This window comes from Mesoplodon bidens (genome assembly GCF_964165515.1).
Source record: "Mesoplodon bidens genome assembly, chromosome: 3".
In the NCBI taxonomy this organism is placed as follows: Eukaryota; Metazoa; Chordata; class Mammalia; order Artiodactyla; family Ziphiidae; genus Mesoplodon; species Mesoplodon bidens.
The window spans coordinates 54557377-54576172 of NC_138178.1; positions in this window are offsets into that span (position 1 = coordinate 54557377).

Consider the following 18796-nt stretch of genomic DNA (forward strand, 5'->3'; position numbering starts at 1 on the left):
TATTTTTGAAGAATACAGTCCTCCCCAGCTTTTTAATAGAATATTGTTCATTTGGGGTTGGTCTGCGGTTACTTCATAATTAGATCAAGGTTATAGAGTCTCAGCCAGAGAACTGCATAGGCGATACTAGGTCCTTCTCAGGGAATCACAACTGGAAACAATCTCCATCCGACTTTTACTGGTGATGTTTATTTTGATCACCCAGTCAAAGTGTCTGATTTTTCTGTTGTATGGTTACATATTTTTCTCATGTAACTAGTAAGCAACCTGGGAGACTTTTTATTAAAGACCATGCACAAATATGTTGCACCACATCAAAATTTCCCCTTAGATCTAATCTCCATTGATGATGCTTGCCTGAACAGGTGTTTCCTATGATGGTTCAAAATGATTCCAGCTGTCATTTTAACCTCAGAGCCTGGTCCTGGTTGGGGTGATCCTGGGCCCTGCCTTATGCCTGTGGCACCCCTAATACATCTCAGCAGGACCCCAGGGCTTTGCTGAGTGCTCTTTGGAAGCCCCTGGGCCAGTAGACAGAGCTCCACTCAAGTCAAGCTGCTGGGAAGGTGTCAAGTCCCACCCAGGGACTTCAGTGAATCTCAGCGTCTCGGGGCCTCAGTTTCCTTACCGATAAAAGGGGGATTGCAGTGCCACCCGCTCCCCACGTGGGAAAGCACCAGAGTGCTCCCCAAAGGCCGGCTCCCTTCCTTATCTGTGAGGGCTGCTGGAAAGGCCTGGTGGTCAACACAACAGGAAGCACCTGGCCCGGGCTTATTGACTGTTCTATGACTTTCGTATTCCTCCTGAATTCCCCTGCCACTGGCCTGACGTGTGTCCACCATACCAAGTGGGTGGCCTGCAGAAGGTGGGGGACCCCAGGCGAATCATTTCACCTTATCGGTAAGGAGGAACCAAGGTAAGGGAGAGAAGTCCCTTTATTGATGGGGGCGTGCTCCCACCCTGGCCCAGGAACAAGGTCTCCTCCCGAGGGATGACTTGAAGGGAGCAGCTGCGGGGAAGGTGTCAGCGGCCAGCCAGCCGCAAGACTGAGGAAGGATGTGGCGAGAACTTTCTTTCCTTCTGGCCCTAGGGGCTGGAGGCCTGTGCAGAGAAACGGAGCCTTTTTCTTTTGAATACGCGTCCCCGATATCTCAGTGGCCTGAAGTCCTGTGGGGTTTTGCAAAACACAGGTGGCTGCCTTCAGGTGGGACCCAGCACAGAGCGGGAGGGTCTGGTGGGGAAGGGGACATCCAGATTGCCCCTCCCTCTGCCCCCACCTGAGCCTGGGCCCTGGAAGCTCCCTGTGTCTTTCTGGAGCCACCATATTTTATGCGCTCCAAGTCCTGTGTTCCTGCCTCCCAGCCCCCTGACCCCTACTCTCATGTCCCAGACATGAGGCAGGACTGTCAGAAAAGACCTCACAGACTCACTCAAGTGGAGGTTTCTGTGACGTTACGAGGAGGCTCTGGGGGCGGGACGTGGAGGGTGGAGAGGTGATGGTGGAAATTCTGCCCTGTTGTCATAATTGTATTTACAGGAACAAAGTTCCTGGAGGAAGCAGCAGGGTGTAAGTAGAAAAACATGACTTTAGATTTGGAGGCAGACATATCTAGATTCAAACCCCAGCCATGAATGAGTGACCTTAGGTAAAATGTGCCTCAGTTTTTCCTGTCAAATGGGCTAATTCTCCCTTCTTCACAGGATTGTTGTGGAACGCTTAGCCCATGGTCTGCCTCACAGAAGATGAGGTTAGTAAACCCCAGCCACCCGGCCTCACAGAGCACCTACTACTTGGCAGGCCTGTTTTGGTCTCTTACTGTCACCAGTGGTCTCATGAGGAAGATGTATTTCTGTTCACTCCTTTGACAGCTTAGGAAACTGAGGCTTAAACTGCGTGCCTAGGAGACCACAGGTTAGTGTTGGGACCTGGGATTTGACCCTCTGGCTTCCTGACCTGGGCTGATACTCGACTGCTTCCTGTTTCTTCTCTGGAGAGTCTCTGACTTCAGATGGATGCTCAGCCCAGGGGAATTTGGGCTGACTTGGGACTTGGGGCATCCCCACCTTTCCTGAAGGACACCCCGAGGCTGGCCTGGCTCTCCACCAGCCAGCCAGGGCCCAAGAGAGACGCTCGGGAGGCCCTTCCCTTATAAGGACAACAACTCGGCAGTGATGAAACTTCTCGGCCTCCCGGCTGGGTGGGCGGAGGAAGGGAAACGACAGGCTCCAAAGGCTATGGCTGAGAGCCTGAGCCTCCACAGGAACTCGCCCACGAGCCTCCCCTCTCCCCTTCCTGTCGGCTCTGAGTGGGGCTTTCCAGAGGGTCCCACTGGCAGGAGTGGGGAGGAGGAGCCAGGGCCTGGGACGTCAGAGTGGGTGGTGACCCATGGAGGGAAGATGAGTAAACAGGCCAAGAGAGGGGACAGGACTCTTGCAGGCCCTGCAGGAAGCATGCAGTCTGGACTCCAAGCTGTAGGCCTATCTAGGCCAGCCCAGCCCTCAGGCTGGTCAGGCTGGTCAGGCGAGGAGGCCCTTGGGCAAGTGTCTTTCTCCCCTCGCCCTCTAAGGTCAAGTCCTAAAGGGGAGGAGAGCTGGGTGGGGGCTAGGCAGCCTGCAACAGGACCCTACCCTCCTCTTTCCTTAGCTGTGGCCCAACAAAACCTACCAGCCTGCCGGCCATCTGAGAAACTAATTGAGGAATCACAGGATATCAGGACTGATAAGGATCTCTGAGACCATTGAGTACCTCCTGCTGGTTTTAGAGTGGAGGAAGTAACAGCTCAGAGGGAGGACCTGAACTTGCCCATCTGTTTTGTTAAAAAAAAATTATATATATATATATATATATATATATATATATGTATATATATTTGGGGGTGCTTTTTCTTGGTTTCCTACTTAAAGTTCCTTTTCAACAAATCCCAACTTGTTAGTTGAAGAAAAGGACAAAGGGCTTTTTCAACACCCAGGTCTGGTTAGCTCTGGTGATTGGTGCTTCCTTGGAGACCCTCGGGTTGGCAATGGGGGTGAAGCCAGATCCTAAGCGGGAATCAAGTATAGCAGATGGAGAATCAGTCTCTGACATGGCTGTGCACAAGCTGTGTGACCTGAAGCAGCTGCTCAACCTCTCTGAATCTCAGTCTCATCTCTCCCAGCAGCGTGATCTTGAGGATAAAATGAGGTAATTTCGATAAAGCATCTAGCTCAGAGGCTGGCACAGAGTAAGGGCTTAGTAAATGGATAACAGTACTGTGTCGGACACCCATGCCTTGCCAACATTACATTAGGTGCTGTGGATTCCAATACGATAAAATGAGACAGACATCCTGACTCAGCGAACACAATGGGATCAGCCCTGAGTTAGAGGGGCAAGTTCTGCAGCAGCGTAGAGGAGAGATCAACAGGCTGCTTTTGCTGGGGGAATCAGGTAAGGCCTCATGGAGGAGGTAACCTTTGCCTGGGCCTTGAAGGAGGAGTAAGAGTTTACCGAACAGGAGCTGGGGAGAGTATTTGAGAGAGGGAACAGCATGTGCAAAAACAGAGAATCACAGCATATTCCTGGAACTGGGCAAATTCTGTGTAGTATCCTGTAGTAGGAGGTGCTGAGGGAAGGGTGAGGGGATGGGAAATGAGGTGGCAGAAGGCAAGGGGTCATGATGTACCCCAGAAAATTTGGACCAAAGGGAGTCATGGGAGGGTTTTAAAGAGGGCAGGGACAGGCTGCAGGGTGGGGACTGGAGTCAGGGAGACCAGTCAGCAGGTGGTTGCAATGGACCAGGTGTGGCGTGGTGAGAGCCTGAGCTGGGACACTGACATTGGAGGTAGAGTGGAGGAATAGATCCTTTTTAGGAAGCAGAATAGGGGATTTTGGGTCTTGTGGATGTGAGAGATGGAGTGGGGGGAGGGGAATTACGGTGGGGGCTGGGGGTGTGGAGGTGCCCTTTCCTGAGATGGGGAGTATCCGGGGAGGGGCAGGTTGGGGAGAGGACAGCAGCTGTGCGGAGTAGTCCAGTGAACTACCAGAACTGGGCTGGGGCAAATCTGAAGGTCACGGACATGTAGATGGTGGGTGATTGAAGCCGCAAGGATAGCAGAGTTATATCTTATGTGTTACTCAGGATTAGATTTGACTGTGACTGACAAGAGGCCACACAGCGTCAGGAGAGTTCATCAGAGGCTAAAATCGGCTCTGGGGGAGATAGACAAGATAGCAATGACTCAAGTTCAGTCCTCCCACGTGAGAAGTCTGGCGGTAGAGCCCATCTCTACCACAGCAGCTCCATGGTCACCCAGGACCCAGCCTCTTTCTCTCTCACCATGTGTTCTGCCATCTTAGCACTTGACAACAACTTCATGACCCATGAGTGACCCAGCTCTGGTTATCATACTTGTATTCTACCCAGTAGGAATGGAGAAGATGTCATAAGGACACACACCTTCCCTTTAAAGACACTTCCTGGAAGTTGCACTTCTGCCTACCTCTCCTTGGCCAGATCTTAGTCACATGGCCACACATAACTGCAAGGGTGGTCTTGCACCTTGGTCTTTGATCCTGGTGGCTATGTGTCAGCTGAAAATCAAAAGTCTTATTACCAAAGAAGGGAAGAATGGATCTAGAGCAATGGTTCTCAACTGGGGACCATGTTGTCCTCCAGGGGACATTTGGCAGAGACTGGAGATATTTTTGTTTGTCACAACCGGGAGGGGTTTCCAGTGGGGGAGACCAGGGATGCTGCTAAACATACTACAAGGCACAGGACAGCCATCCACAATATCTGGCCCAAAATGTCAGTCGTGCTGAGGTTGAGAAACCCTGACGTCGGCAGACAATTTATAGTCCCATTGCCACAACCAGGAAAGTGAGTGCAGAGTGAGCGGTCAAGTCACTTGTGGGCGGCAAGACACCTGTCCCCCGTAGGCCACATGTCAGGGGGGTTCAGGAGCTCAGATCTAGGCTCAAGGGTTTTGTCAGATTTGCCTCAACTTGGAGGGGCTTCTGCCCTCTTACAAAAGCAAAGGGCCTTTGTTTCATTTGTGTATCTTTGTTTTATTCGTTTCTTGATGTTGAGCTCAGAAGTGCAGATTCCCAGGCTGGACTCTCAGGGAAGGGGCTTGTTTAAGCTATAGGTGTTTCTTTGCTCACCAGCTGCCACCCTCCGCCACTGGCTGCTGGGGAGGGAAAAAGCCCCATAGACTGGGAAGCCAGGGCCAGGCTTGGGCTCAGTCCCTCATTTACAGTGCAACATCATCAGGCCTCTTCCCCCAGCCTCCTAGCCACAAGCCAGGGCTGGGTGGCCCAGGAGAGGCCCTTGTGGCCCTGAATCTACAGAGACGCCAGGGCGGCTTTGCTGGTTTTGCCCACAGCCCTGGGCCGGGCCTTTCTGTGCTTCCTCCCTCCCAGGCAGCTTTCCAACAAAGTCAGCGTTTCTGGGCTCCTCCCACCTTCATTTCCTTCCCGGCCTGTGGCCTTGGGTCTGAAGGGAAGCAGGCCTGCCCAACTGCGGCCAGTGCCAGGTCATGCTGGGCTTAGGCCTGTGGGTCCCCAGAGACCCCAGGACATGATGTGGCCAAGAGTGTGCCTGTCCGTGGATGGGGAGTGTGTGAACAGCTCTACCCCTGGGGAGGGCTAGAGAGAGAAATAGCCCCCAGGCCATTCTGAACTGCCTGGGGTCCCTGCTGTGGGTGAGCAAAGGTCTCCCCAGGCCAAACAGCCCCCCACTCTTCTCTGGTTATGCAAAGGCCTCCTGGAAGAAACTGACCTCAGAATCACCTGTTGGACCTGGGCCAGGGTCAGTCTCCGCAGTGGGTCTGGGAGGCAGGCCATCCGCAAGCTCGGGAAGGGAAAACTCTGGCCTCCCAACCTGTTTCTGGACACCCAGAGGGACCCTGGAGATTTTCAGCCCTTTCAAATATCCAAGTTCTTCAACAGGGCTAGGTGATGGATTGGATTGGTGGCACAGACCTTCCTGCCCTGTGACCTCTGACAAGTTGCCTAACCTAACTGATCTCAGTTTCTTCATCTGTTAAATGAGGAGACTAATGCCCCCCTGAGAGTTATAAGCATTACCTAAGGTCAGGCAAGTGAACTGTCTGGACAGTGCCTGGCCCATGGGAGGCACTCAGGAAACAGCAGCTGTTCTTATTGTCTTTGTATTAGTAGTATACTCTCTCTCAGGAGAGCCTTTTCTACCCTTTATCAGAAGGTCTCCTCAGAGCCACCACTGTGATCTTATCACAGAAAGTCCATGGTGGGAGGGATCTCAGTAATCTGCATTTTGCAGATGGAGAGACAGGGAAGGGACTTGCCCAAGGTCACACAGGGAGCCTGCGATTCATGTGCAGCGTTCTCCTCCCGCCCTCTCCAGGGCTCTGCACCCCCACTCAGGAAACAGGCCCAGTCCTTTCAGTTGCACCATTGTTGGGAAGAGCCCCAGACACCGAAAGGCTGTTTTCCTTCTGTCCAGCTCAGTGCTGATGCCTGGAATCAGGAAGCAGGGTGATGGGAAGTGCCCTTCCTGTCTGATGTCCTCCTGCCAGGGGTGGGGGGTGGAGGGTGGGGGGGCGGGAGCCTCAATGGGCTGGGCTTCCTGAAATACAGCTGTGGCAGCAACTGCAGGAGTTGACATAACATTTAGCATTCATTAAAAAAAAAATCACTGTGGATCAAGAGGTCCCTGGTTCAGATCTGGGTGCCCCCTCAAAAAATAAACAAAAACAAATATTGAGAATGGGGTGAGAAGGGAGGAGAGCTGGGGTAGATGTAAGGAAACTAACTTTTCCAGCAGAGAATAACTAGAGTTACTCTAGAGTTGATAAATCAAGAAATAGAGGCACCAAGCATATTATTTGCAGTCAAGGAGAGAATTCATGAGAGCTAAAAATCATTACTAAGCCACTACTGAAGTGATTACCTCTGGGCAGGAGTTCTGGAGGTGGGAAAATTTAACTTCATTTGATACTTTTGAGCACTATTTGGATTATTATTATCATTATTTGCCATATCTGTGTGTTACATCTTTTTTTAAAATTTATTTATTTTTGGCTGCGTTGGGTCTTCGTTGCTGCACGTGGGCCTTCTCTAGTTGTGACGAGCGGGGGCTACTTTTCATTGCGGTGTGTGGGCTTCTCACTCCAGTGGCTTCTCTTGTTGCAGAGCACGGGCTCTAGGCACACGGGCATCAGTAGTTGTGGCATGCAGGCTCAGTAGTTGTGGCACACGGGCTCTAGAGCTCAGGCTCAGTAGTTGTGACACACGGGCTTAGTTGCTCTGCGGCATGCGGGATCTTCCCGGGCCATGGCTCGAACCCGTGTCCCCTGCATTGGCAGGCGGGTTCTTAACCACTGTGCCATCAGGGAAGCCCTGTGTGTTAAATCTTTAATAAAATAGTTAATGCTGAGCTCAGATGCAGGCAGGGGCTGCTTGGGCAAAGCTGCCATGTGGCTTCTTTTGTCTCTAGCCTCCTTGGATGTGACCCCCCCCCCTCCGGAAGTCCTTGTCAGGAGGGAATTTTGTGTCACTAAGACTTCATCTGGGCCCTCCCTTCCTGTCCCCTCAAGATCTGTTAAGATTGGCTCCGGGGCGGGGGGTGGGTGGGTGGGGCGATGGGGGGGAAAGAAAGTTGGTTGCAGGACTGGTCCACAAATGCAGCTAGAAAATTTAATCATCCACATGGAAAAGATAAAAACCCCACCTCACACCATACACCAAAAATCAGCTCTAGATGGATCAAGAACTTAAAAGTTAAGCATCAAAACCTTTAGAAAAAAATTTGGTGAATATCTTTCTGATGTGCTACTTCATTAAAATTAAGAACTTCTGCTCATCAAAAGACACCTTGAATAAAATGAAAGACAAGGCTACAGATGGGGAGAAGATAATTATTTTATACAACCAACAAAGGATTAGTATTAAGAATATATAGAAAAAAATAGAACTCCTACAAATCAGTTAACAAAAAGATAAACAATGCAACAGAAAAATGAACAAAAGATATGAATATGTGTGACTAGTAAGCATGAAGAGGTACTCAACCTCATTAGCATTCAGGGAAATGCAAACAAACACCATAATGAATTCCATTTTACATCCATTTGGCTGGCCAAAGTTTGACAATACAAAGGTAGAAGAGGATATGGACAATGAGATCTCTTAGACATAGCTATTGGGAATTTACATTGACAGAACCACTTTAGAAAACAATTTGAGGGACCTCCCTGGCCGTCCAGTGGTTACGACTCTGCACTTCCACTGCAGGGGGTGAGGGTTTGATCCCTGGTCAGGGAACTAAGAGCCTGCATGCCGCAAGGCATGGCCAAAAAAAAAAAAAAAGAAAGAAAAGAAAAAATTTTGACATTTTCCTGTCAAGCTGAATATACATCTACCCAGCAGTAGTTTGAATTATTATTCCCAAATGAGGAAACCGAGGCACAGAGTGGTTAAGTGACTTGCCCAAGGTTATAGCTAGTAAGTGTCAAAGCTGGGATTTGAACAAGACAGTCTAGCCCCAAAGAAGGAAGAGAGGGCTTTGATGAAACTCTCCCAGATGCTGGGGAAATGCCAGCTGGCGCTGAGGTTTTCTGCGACCCCAGAGGGGAAAGCTAAATGAAATATCTGAAAACGATACCATTGTAGACATGTGATCATAGTCTCACAGGGAGGTAAGGGGCCTTCCTGGGCTTTGGGCCCTGTTTACAGGTGCCCGGCGTTGTGAGTTTAAGACGAGAAGCACTGTTCTCTCTTGCAGGAATCAGCCCAGTGAGGAGATGAACACATATGAGGCCTGGACAAGTGCCGTGCTGGGTGGCAGCATGGGGGCTGGCACCCTGAGAGGCAGGGTGGGTGGCACTTCACCCTGCGACCCAACTTCAGGCATTTCTGTGTTTCACGCAGTGAACACATGAATCCTAGGAAGACCCTGCTGAGTTGGGGGTTATTGCAGCCCTTTTACTCACAGGGTGTGTAAGCTCAGAGATGGCCAGTGACCTGCCCATGGACACACAGTTTCAGCATGGCAGAGCAGGGTCTGGAATTCAGGGCTTCTGCTGCTAAACCCTGCATGATTCCCAGCAGGTCACTCTCCAGGCCCCCAAGCCAACAGATGCACTCCTCAGCTCCTGAGGTGCAGCACCTCTCCCGCTTCCCTCCTCAGAAACAGATGCTCCATCCTTCCGTCTCCCTCTTGGCTTGACAATGATTGAGACAAACTGGGTGAATCACATCTAAAGCAGAAGCAAATCTGTATCGCCCCCAGCACCTACTTGGTCAATTTCCTGGCTTGGGTTTAGGGGGGGTTTATTTCTTCAGAGTTCTCAAACTCCCACTCAGATCCAAGACCAGACTCTGCCTACAAGAGCATGTCTTGCTTGGGGTATGATTTAGGGGATGGGGTGGGACTATGTGGCAGGGCCCTCTAGTTAAATGGATCTTCACCCCTCCTGAAACACCACCACCGTCATTTCTCCAGAAGGACCCTGATAATTGAAACACATCAGACAGCTTGTCAGCCATGATGAGTCCCATATTACAGCTCTGAAAATGCTTTACAGTTTATGAAGTGATTTCACATCTAAAAATGTTCTTGGTCCTCATAACAGGTATGAAAGGTAGGGCAGCAATTTAAACACATCATGTAATAGATGAGGACATTGAACAAGGTTCAGAGAGGCAGAGGACTTCATAGCTAGTTAGAGCCAGGACTTGAATGAAGGTCTTTAACTCCAAATTCCTCGTACCTCAGGTAACTGGAAGTTAGTTGCCTTAGAGCAGAGGGTGACGGGACACAGAACAGGTGGGTTTTGATAGGAAAGTGGAAGGGATGAGGGGAAAAGTTTCTGGAGAAGGGGCAGTTGGATGTCAGACCTTGGCTAGAGGGAAGAGCATGATCCCCAGGGCACTGACATTTCTGGCATGGGGAAGGGTGGCCTGGCCATGGGGGGAGGCTGAAAAGGAGGAGTGGGGCATGAACTCTAGGGAGTCAGAGCCTGACGGCCTGGAGTCAGCCTCTGCTGTAGGCCTCCGTCTGCCCTCTGGGCTCTGAGGACCTTCCAGCTCGGCCGCCACTGTCTGCTGCCTGATTCCCGGCCAAGTGTCTTGTGAGCCTGTCAGCAATGACCTGGTCACACTGGCTCGTGACTGTGTTCCTCATGTGACCGCAAATGAGTCAAGAGGGGAAGCAGGTGCCTAAGGGCTTCTGGGGAATTCCGGGATGGAGGCAGCTTGAGGCTCTGGGTGAGGGAGCCTCAGGGTGCCTCGGAGGCTGGGGCTCCCCAGGGCTGGTTGTGAAGCCACCCTCCTCCCAGGGTCGAGGGCCAGTCAAAATTTTCCCAGACCCAACACAATTCTTCTCCTGCCAAGTGGCGTCAGTGTGAGGAGGGGCACAAAGGCCCCTCTGGTGGAGGAAGGCCTGACTCAGTGCCAAGCGGTCTGCGGGTATCTGGGGCACAACGTCTTGATGTAGCTGTGGGAGCTCCACTTTGTGGGTGAGCAAACAGAGGCTCTGTTTTCCCTAGAAGAACGAATGGAGTAACCTTAGCAGGAGCTCCAGGCCCTGGGCACAGAGATTCTCATTTATGGAGACCTACCTGTCAGGCACTTTATTTGTAAATTTAATCAGGTTTTGAAAACTGCATTTGATACAATTACACATATGTGCTATAAAAGATAGAACTAGACCAGGAGTTCTTAATCTGGGATCTGTGGGCTCCCTAGAGATCAAAGGATAGAATTAAGGAGTCTGAAAATCGGGAAGAGAAAAAAAATACATCTTTATTTTCACTGACCTCTACCTGAATTTTTTTTTTTTTCCTCTTCAAAGATGTGGCAACAAACCACAGCAGTATTAGCAGGACCCATGATGGTGTCACTGACAGAATTACAGATATTTTCAAATTACCTTTTTCAGATATTTCAAAATATGGTTTACATTCATCACTGTTTTAAAACTACAGTAGTTGTTAGACCTATTGCTAGATCTTGATATTTCATGCATTAATTAGGAAGCACCATCTACATCAAAATTTTTTTAATGTTTGATAACTACCTTTTCATATAGTTGGTTTCCTTCGTAGGCCTATGTTATTTATTTTATGCATTTAAGAACATCTTTCTGAGATGGGATCCATAGGCTTCACCATATGACAAAGGAAGCTATGGCACAAACTCACAAGGGTACGAGCCCTTGATCTAGGCCTGCCCTGCAGTATTTTGAGAGGATCCTGATTTTTAAAAAACTATTTTCCAGTTATATCAGAAAGTTGAATGCTGATCTGTTTATTTTACTTACTCGAGTGAAATTCAACTCCCTGCCATCACCGGACGGTGAGCAACCCACAGCTCTCCAGGTGAACACTTCTAACAGCCTATTAGCAGAGAAATCTTTCCTCCAAACAGGCATTGACATTGTTTAACGTAACTGAAAAACAACCTTGAGTCGTCCGCATGTTTCTCTCATACTCACTGTAATTAGGCAATGTCCTAAGAGGAATGGTTAAGAATGGAGGTCTTATGGCTAGAAAAGAGGATGGCGGTGGTGGGCTGTCCGGGAGAGGACACAGAACAGCTGTCTTGCTTTCATGAAGGGCGGCCCTTACATTCCTGCAAGCAGCCCTAGAAGCCCACCAAGGACAGCCAAAATCAGGATGACCGGCGATCGTCCAGATAGTCTGTTTTCTCCTTGCAGCCCACTTCTCTCCCTCATTGCCCTCTCTCTCTGGGGTCCTGGTTCCTCACACTGGCTCCCCTTCCTCTTAACAAAATGTGCTCTGGGAGACAGGTCCTGAGAGAGGAGGGCTGTGGGGTGGATGGAGTGACCCACCCAACAGAGGGGCTGGTTGCCAGGGCATTGCGGAACCTGTCACCACACTTCCCTGAGTCTTGTGTTCCTCAGCTGTAAGATAGGCATAATGATATCTGCTCTTTTGGGCATGGACTAAATAAGATGCTAAGTGAGAAAATATTTACGGTACACGGTCACAATGATCATCCGCTCACTCACAGTAAGGTATAGGCGACTAAAGCTTCAAGGACGGCTATTCTCAATGTGCTTGGTACTGAAATTGGGGATGGAGCGAGGTGGAAGGAACCACCTTCTTCTCTAATGGTGAGCTCTCCCTTCACAGGGATGGGGGAAACAGCCCAGGTTCAGAATCAGATCGAATCCTGGCTCTTCCCTGACCTATGTCTGACCTTGGGCAAGATGGTTTCACTTCTCTGAGACTCAGTTTATCACCTGTTAGGTGGAGATAATAACAGGATCAACCCCAGTGTTGTGAAGGTTCCATAAAATCCTGTGTCAAGAGCACTGGGCCCAGAGCTTTGGGGGAAACACCTGAAAAATGTTTCTTGATGAATATGATCTTGATCATTCAGGATTCAAATCCTAGGTGGGTGAATAGGCTGTGAGTCATTAAGGCAGGCTGGGCCCACCTGGGGGCTAGTGCAGTGAGGAGGTCGAAAGAAGATGGAGTCCCTCCCCCACCGCCACCATGGGGCTTCCTACTGACACAGGGAAGATGCTGCCCAGAGGTTCCTCTGTGTCAGGCCTTGGAGTGAGCTCACTCAACCTCGTTGATGGCCGGCCCCTGTGGAGCTGACCCCAGACTGCCGGGTCAGCCAGCCAGGCCCTCGCCAGGCTCTGCGTCCTCCCTCAGTCCCCTGGGTCCAGGCAGCTGGCGAGGGGCCAGGTCTGATGCTCAGCTGCTTGGAACTGGCTTCTAGGCCAGGCCTGGAGACCCATGAGGAAGGGTCCAGGAGTGGAGCTGCCTCCTTGGGGAGGCCCAGAGTCTCCCTCCTGCCTGGATGGCTTCTCAGAAAATGAGCAAAGGGACTTCCCTGTGGTCCAGTGGTAAAGAATCCGCCTTCCAATGCAGGGGATGCGGGTTCGATCCCTGGTCAGGGAACTAAGATCCCAAATGCCGCGAGGCAACTAAGCCCGTGCGCTGCAACTACTGAGCCTGCATGCCTCAATGAGAGAGAGAGAGAGAGAGAGAGAACCTGCATGCCACAACTAGAGAGAAGCCTGCACGCCACAGTGAAAGATACCGCATGCTGCAACGAAGACCCAACGCAGCCAAAAATTTAAAAAAATCAGTTTAATTTAATTAAAAAATTAAAATTATTAAAAAATAATAAAGAAAATGAGCAAAGCTGAAACTGGTAGGAACATAGGCAAGTAGGAACCGGGACCCAAAATGAGGAGCTAAAACCGAGAGAGGAAGGGGGAACCACACAGGGCAGGCTGAGTGGAGAGCTCCCCTGAGTTGACACTAGCACCCAAGGGCTGCATCTCACTCTTCTGAGCCTCTGCAGGCTCCCCTTCCTCCCGCCCACCTCCCTCTGCAGCGGCTCAGCCTGCTTTCCTCTGTCTCACCTCCCCCGGGACCCACATGGCCTAGGATGAAATGCCCCCCTCACACACACCAGAGCCTGGGCTGCATGGCCAGGACGGACAGGTGGACAGGGTGGGAGTGGAGCACACACTAAGGAGTCACCCTGTTGTTTGCCAATAGAGGCCCGTATTCACTGCCTCCAACCAAGAGATTTCAAGGATTGTTTCTAAAGCTTCAGCCATTCATGCAACACTTTCCAGAGTTTTGCTACCTAAACTATTATCCATTTAATATTTCTCAACTCCTTTCAAAACGTAGCCTAGTCCCAAGCAATAATGTCTGTGAATTCACGAGTATGACGGCTGATTTATTTTTTCCTGATTTATATTTGGATCAATACATTGGTTTTGTTTCATTTTGTTTTTGTTTTTTTAATTTGGCCACGCCACGTGGTTTGCAGGATCTTAGTTCCTGACCAGGGATTGAACCCACACCCTCGGCAGTGAAAGCACACACTCCTAACCACTGGACTGCCAGGGAATCCTGGGATCAATATATTGTTAAAGAAAACAAAAACAGTTCACCCACATATCATCTAAACTCACCTTATGGATGGTGTTTTAAAATTCATCTTGTGATCTGTGTGTGGGAACTTGTTAGTGGAAAGACAAAGAAAGATTTTGGGGTCATACCACATGGGTCCTAGTTGTGTGAGCTTGGGAAAGTCACTTGACCTCTCTGGGCTTCAGTTTTCTCATCTGTAAAATGGGCACAGATGTGAGTACTGAGCATGGAGCCCAGCCATGGTAGCTTTCCTCCTCCTCCTGGAATCTTGCCCCCTTCCCTGCAGGATAACTTAGGCAGGAAGCCTGGTCTCTCCAGCCCTCTTCCTAACCATGAGGAGCTACTGCATTCCAGGGAATCCTATACTCTAAAGGCATGCCTGGGAGGAGGTAAGTGTTCCTTTGGCACCTGTCCTGGAGAATGCCTGGGGAAGTGCTTCCTGGCATCTATCCTAAGTACCCATGCTACAATGTCAGCTCCTGTTCTTGCGTTCCACCCTCAGTGGAAATGAGAATTTGTTAGGTACACTCCTTCATTGAGGGGCAGCCTGATGATGTGGAAAGGCATGTGGGAAGCTGGGTGCAACCCTGGCACCGCCACTGTCTCACTGTGTGTTTTCTCATCTGTAAAATGTGAGGGGGCCAGCTTTGACTGTGAACCTGGCCTCTCCTCCACTTACCCTCCCCCACTGCAGATGGGGTGCGTGGAAGGGGCAGGGACTCCTGCCCTTTCCTACAGAGGAACTAATGTGTTTCTCTTCTGGTTGAGGACGTGGGAACCGGGAGGGAGCAGGTCAGGGTGGGGACAGGAGTGGAGAGGAAGTTGCTGATGAGGGTGGGAGACTGGCTGCCACTAGCCCTTCCCCACTGGAAACATCCTCCCTCTCCCCTCCCCCATACAGCCACAGGGAAGAGTCTAACCTAGGTTTCCAACAATGGTCTGGGAAAGGTCAGATCAATGTGAGGTCAGGGGCATGCCTGGTGGGATTTCGGACTGTGCATGGTGTCTCCATCTGAAGAGTGTACTCTGGATACTAATCCGTCTCCATAAATGAGGGGGTGGGAGGGTTCAGAGATCACCTAGCCTAAATCCCCCATCCTGCTTTTACAGAAAGGGAAACTGAGGCCCAGAGAGGTGTTGTTTGGGGTCATACAATGACTTGGCAGCAGAATCCTGCCCTCTGCTCCCATCCTTCCTGCCCTTCCCACCTCTCCTCCCCTCCCCGAGCTCTGATGACACTCTCAGGGAGATTTGGGGCTTCTATAAAAGATGCTCTAATTGATTCTTAACAGGAAGTGTGGGCTTCTTTTGCTCTGAGTTGACAACCACAGCGGCTACACACACATACAGATAAGCACATATGCCTCCGCATACACCCACCCCAAAGTTTTACATGGTTGCGTGCACACACACAGAGCCACCTGCTTGAACTTGTTTGGCATTTAGGCACATAGATGAGACACATCTGTGCACTTCTCTCCCTGGTGCCAGGAGATGCCCAGTCAGAGGCTCTCACCTGGTGCGCTGTGACCTGCCTTTTGTTTCTGTAGTGGAGGGTGGGTTTGAAGGGGTAGAAGTGAAACAAGGGGATCAGGCAGGGCTTTAATGGGTAGCAAAGGCCCCCATGACCCAGGCTGGGCCCCAGGGCTGATGCCCATCAGTCCTGGGCACGGAGGGGCTGCTCATTCACAGGGCAGACTGACAGGGAAACCACCAATGTGTCTTGGGGGGGTGTCAGTAAGGCCGAAGAGTGGGGGCCCCGAGAGGTTAACCGACTTGCCCACAATAGCCCAGCATGGAGATGGCAAAGCTTAGGTTTGAACCCGGTCTGTTTGACCAAGAGCCCGGGTTCCTGGTTCCACAGGCACACCTTTCTTCATTCCAAAGAGGCTGATGCACAGAACTTCTCATGGACAAAACAAAGGAAACAGTGTCATTGGGTGTCTAGGTGGGGTTGAGGGAGGCTTCATAGATGAGTTGGCATTTGAAGCTGCTTCAAGAATGAATGAGAGGGGGCTGCCCTGGTGGCACAGTGGTTAAGAATCTGCCTGCCAATGCAGGGGACACGGGTTGAAGCCCTGGTCTGGGAAGACCCCACATGCCAGGGAGCAACTAAGCCTGTGCACCACAACTACTGAGCCTGCGCTCTAGAGCCTGCGAGCCACAACTACTGAAGCCGGCATGCCTAGAGCCCGTGATTGGCAACAAAGAGAAGCCACCACAATGAGAAGCCCGCTCACTGCAACGAAGAGTAGCCCCTGCTTGCCGCAACTAGAGCAAGCCCGCGTGCAACAACGAAGACCCAACGCAGCCAAAAAAAAAAAAAAAAAAAAAAGAATGAATGAGATTATTAGATGAGCGGAGGGGACAGGGAAGGGCATTCCTGGCAGAGGGAACAGCATGAGCAAAGGCAGTGCAAGAAGGTGCAAGGGACAGGGCAGGGCACAGTAACAGTGGAACAGGGGGCAACTGGCCCGAGAAGTGTGTGATCAGAGCTCTGATTTGGAGCTAGAGGATTGATGTGCACGTCGGAGGGGTTGGAAGAAACTTGGGTGCCAGGCAAAGGCATTTGGGTGCCAGGATATCCTGGCAGGTGCTTAAAAAAGGGTGTGCCTCCATCAGTCCTGTGTTCCAGAGGCTCACTCTGACTCCAGGATGAAGGATGGTAGTGAGTGGCTGCAAGGAGGAGAGGCTGAGGAAGAAAGTGTCCAAGCAGAGGTTATGGGGCTAGGACCAGGCCTGGGACAGTGGGATGGAGAGGAGGGTGGGTGGGAGAAGAGAGACAGCTGAGAATTGATAAGGGAAGGGAGGATTATGAAGCCACCAGGCAGAGGTCCTGAGACCACCGAGTGCCCACCCCCACCCCAGTCCAGGCCACTGGGTACGGGCTGGAAGTTCTCAGAGAAAATCGTACCTCTGCCCAGACTCCCTGACCTTTCCAGTTTCTGCCCACCTCCTCCACTTCCCCGGGGGGAAGCAGCAGGGACCCCACCTGCAGGCAGGGCAGGATTTTCTCCTTTCTCTCCTTTCTCTCCTTTCTAAGGAGAAATACTCAAAATTTCTCTGCAGAAAACGAACAAACAAACAAACAAAAAAACAGAACAAAAATTTCTCTGCAGAGCTGGAGGGACAACACTAGCTCCCACCACTGGGTACAGACACTGGCTCCACCAGCAGTGAACGAGGGAACCTGCCCCTTCAAATGGCTGCTGGTGCCTCTGGGAAGTCAGGTGGGGCTCCTGTTGTTACGGCTCTGATTGCTGTGATGGATCTGTACAGTTACTGCTTCACAATACCAGGTCTGGGGTGGTTGTGCTGATTGGCCAAGCCTGGTCACATGCCCAGCCTTAGCTGCAAGGGAGGCTGGGAAAGGGAGTATCTGGCATACTTAGCCTCAGGAATGGAAACTGGGCTCTTCCTCATGCATGAAGAACACCCCACACAAAGGAAAGAGTTTCAGATGCTGTGTGGCCAACACAAATGACAAATGTCCGATATGCTACCATATGGGGATGTTGGTGAGAATTAAATAATTTATTCCATGTAGAAGTGTTTAGCAAAGCATCTGGTGTAAAGAACATGCTTGGTAAATGTTAGTTCTCACTCTATTAAACTGTAAGCTCCATGGGGGGCAGGGACTGGACCTCTTTTTGCTTTCTACTGTGTCCCTAGCGCCTAGCATGGTGCCTGGCATGTAGCAGGAGCTTGACAAATGTTTGTTGCATGAATGTCTTGCTCCTCAATGCTGTGCTCTGTCCAGCCTTTCTCTCCTATCCTTTTTCTCTTTGCTCTGACCGTGATCACAGCATTTTCCAAGGAGGAGGCACATGCCAGAGCGGAAAGAGCACTGTAGCAGGAGTCAGGTACCCACAATTGGCTCACTGTGTGAGGCAAGTCACCATCCCTCCCTTGGTCTGGGTTTCCACACCGGCAAAATGGGTACAGCAACCTTAGTTTCTGTGCCCCTTATCTCTGGTGTGAGAGACAAATGAGAAAATGTGAGAGGTTGATTGCAAAGCCACAAAAAGCCTTCTGCACCAAAGCTGGGGAGGAAGCTGCTGCTCAAGCCATTCACACAGAAGTGTTAAGACCCCGCCCCAGAGGATCCGCTTTTTGAATAGGGGCCAGGGGAATGTGTGTGGGGAAATGGCCTTCCTCTTCCCTCAGTGGAAAGGCCTGGTGCTCATGCATCTGTGAACTGAAGCTATTTTTATGTAGCGCAACTGTGATTATGACAGGGCCTCTTCCGGAAGGGGAAGGGTGGGGAGTAGACCTGATTCATCAGTGGGGCTGCACAGCTGACACGTCTGCCATGAAAATCAGCCCTAACCCCAAAAATGACTCCTGCCCTTTGCCTTTCTCAGGGAGAGGTGCCAAAGAGAGCAGTGCGGTGGACAACCTGCTCCAGGAAGGACTAGGTCAGTCATTGGGCTCAGGGCCTGTCAATCATTGTTGATCTTCCAGTGAGCTGTGGGCCGGCGGTGTCCCTGGGCAGGAACCTGAGGACCCACTGAAAAGAGCTGGAAGAACAATGGAAACTTGCCTGACACATCCTTCCTGCCCTCTGCGGGCTAGGCTGGCTGGACTTGAAGTTTCACCTAGGGTTTATTGGGCACCGATTGTGTGTCCGCACTGTGCTTAGGGGCTTTACATCTCCTTTTCTTGAATTCTTCCAACACCCTCCCCCTTAGGTAGAGGTGACTTGCCTCCATTTTATAGATAATGGCACGGAGGCTCCGTGAGGGTGTGACTGACTCAGCTCCACAGTACTCCTGACTGTGAGTCCTGGGTTGAGGGAGCCAACAGGAAGGGTGATTATTTTCTTTACTGGAAGGACAGGGAAAGGCTTCCCAGAGAGGGTGACATTTGAGCCTGGCCCTAAACAATGAGCAGGATTTAGCTCTCC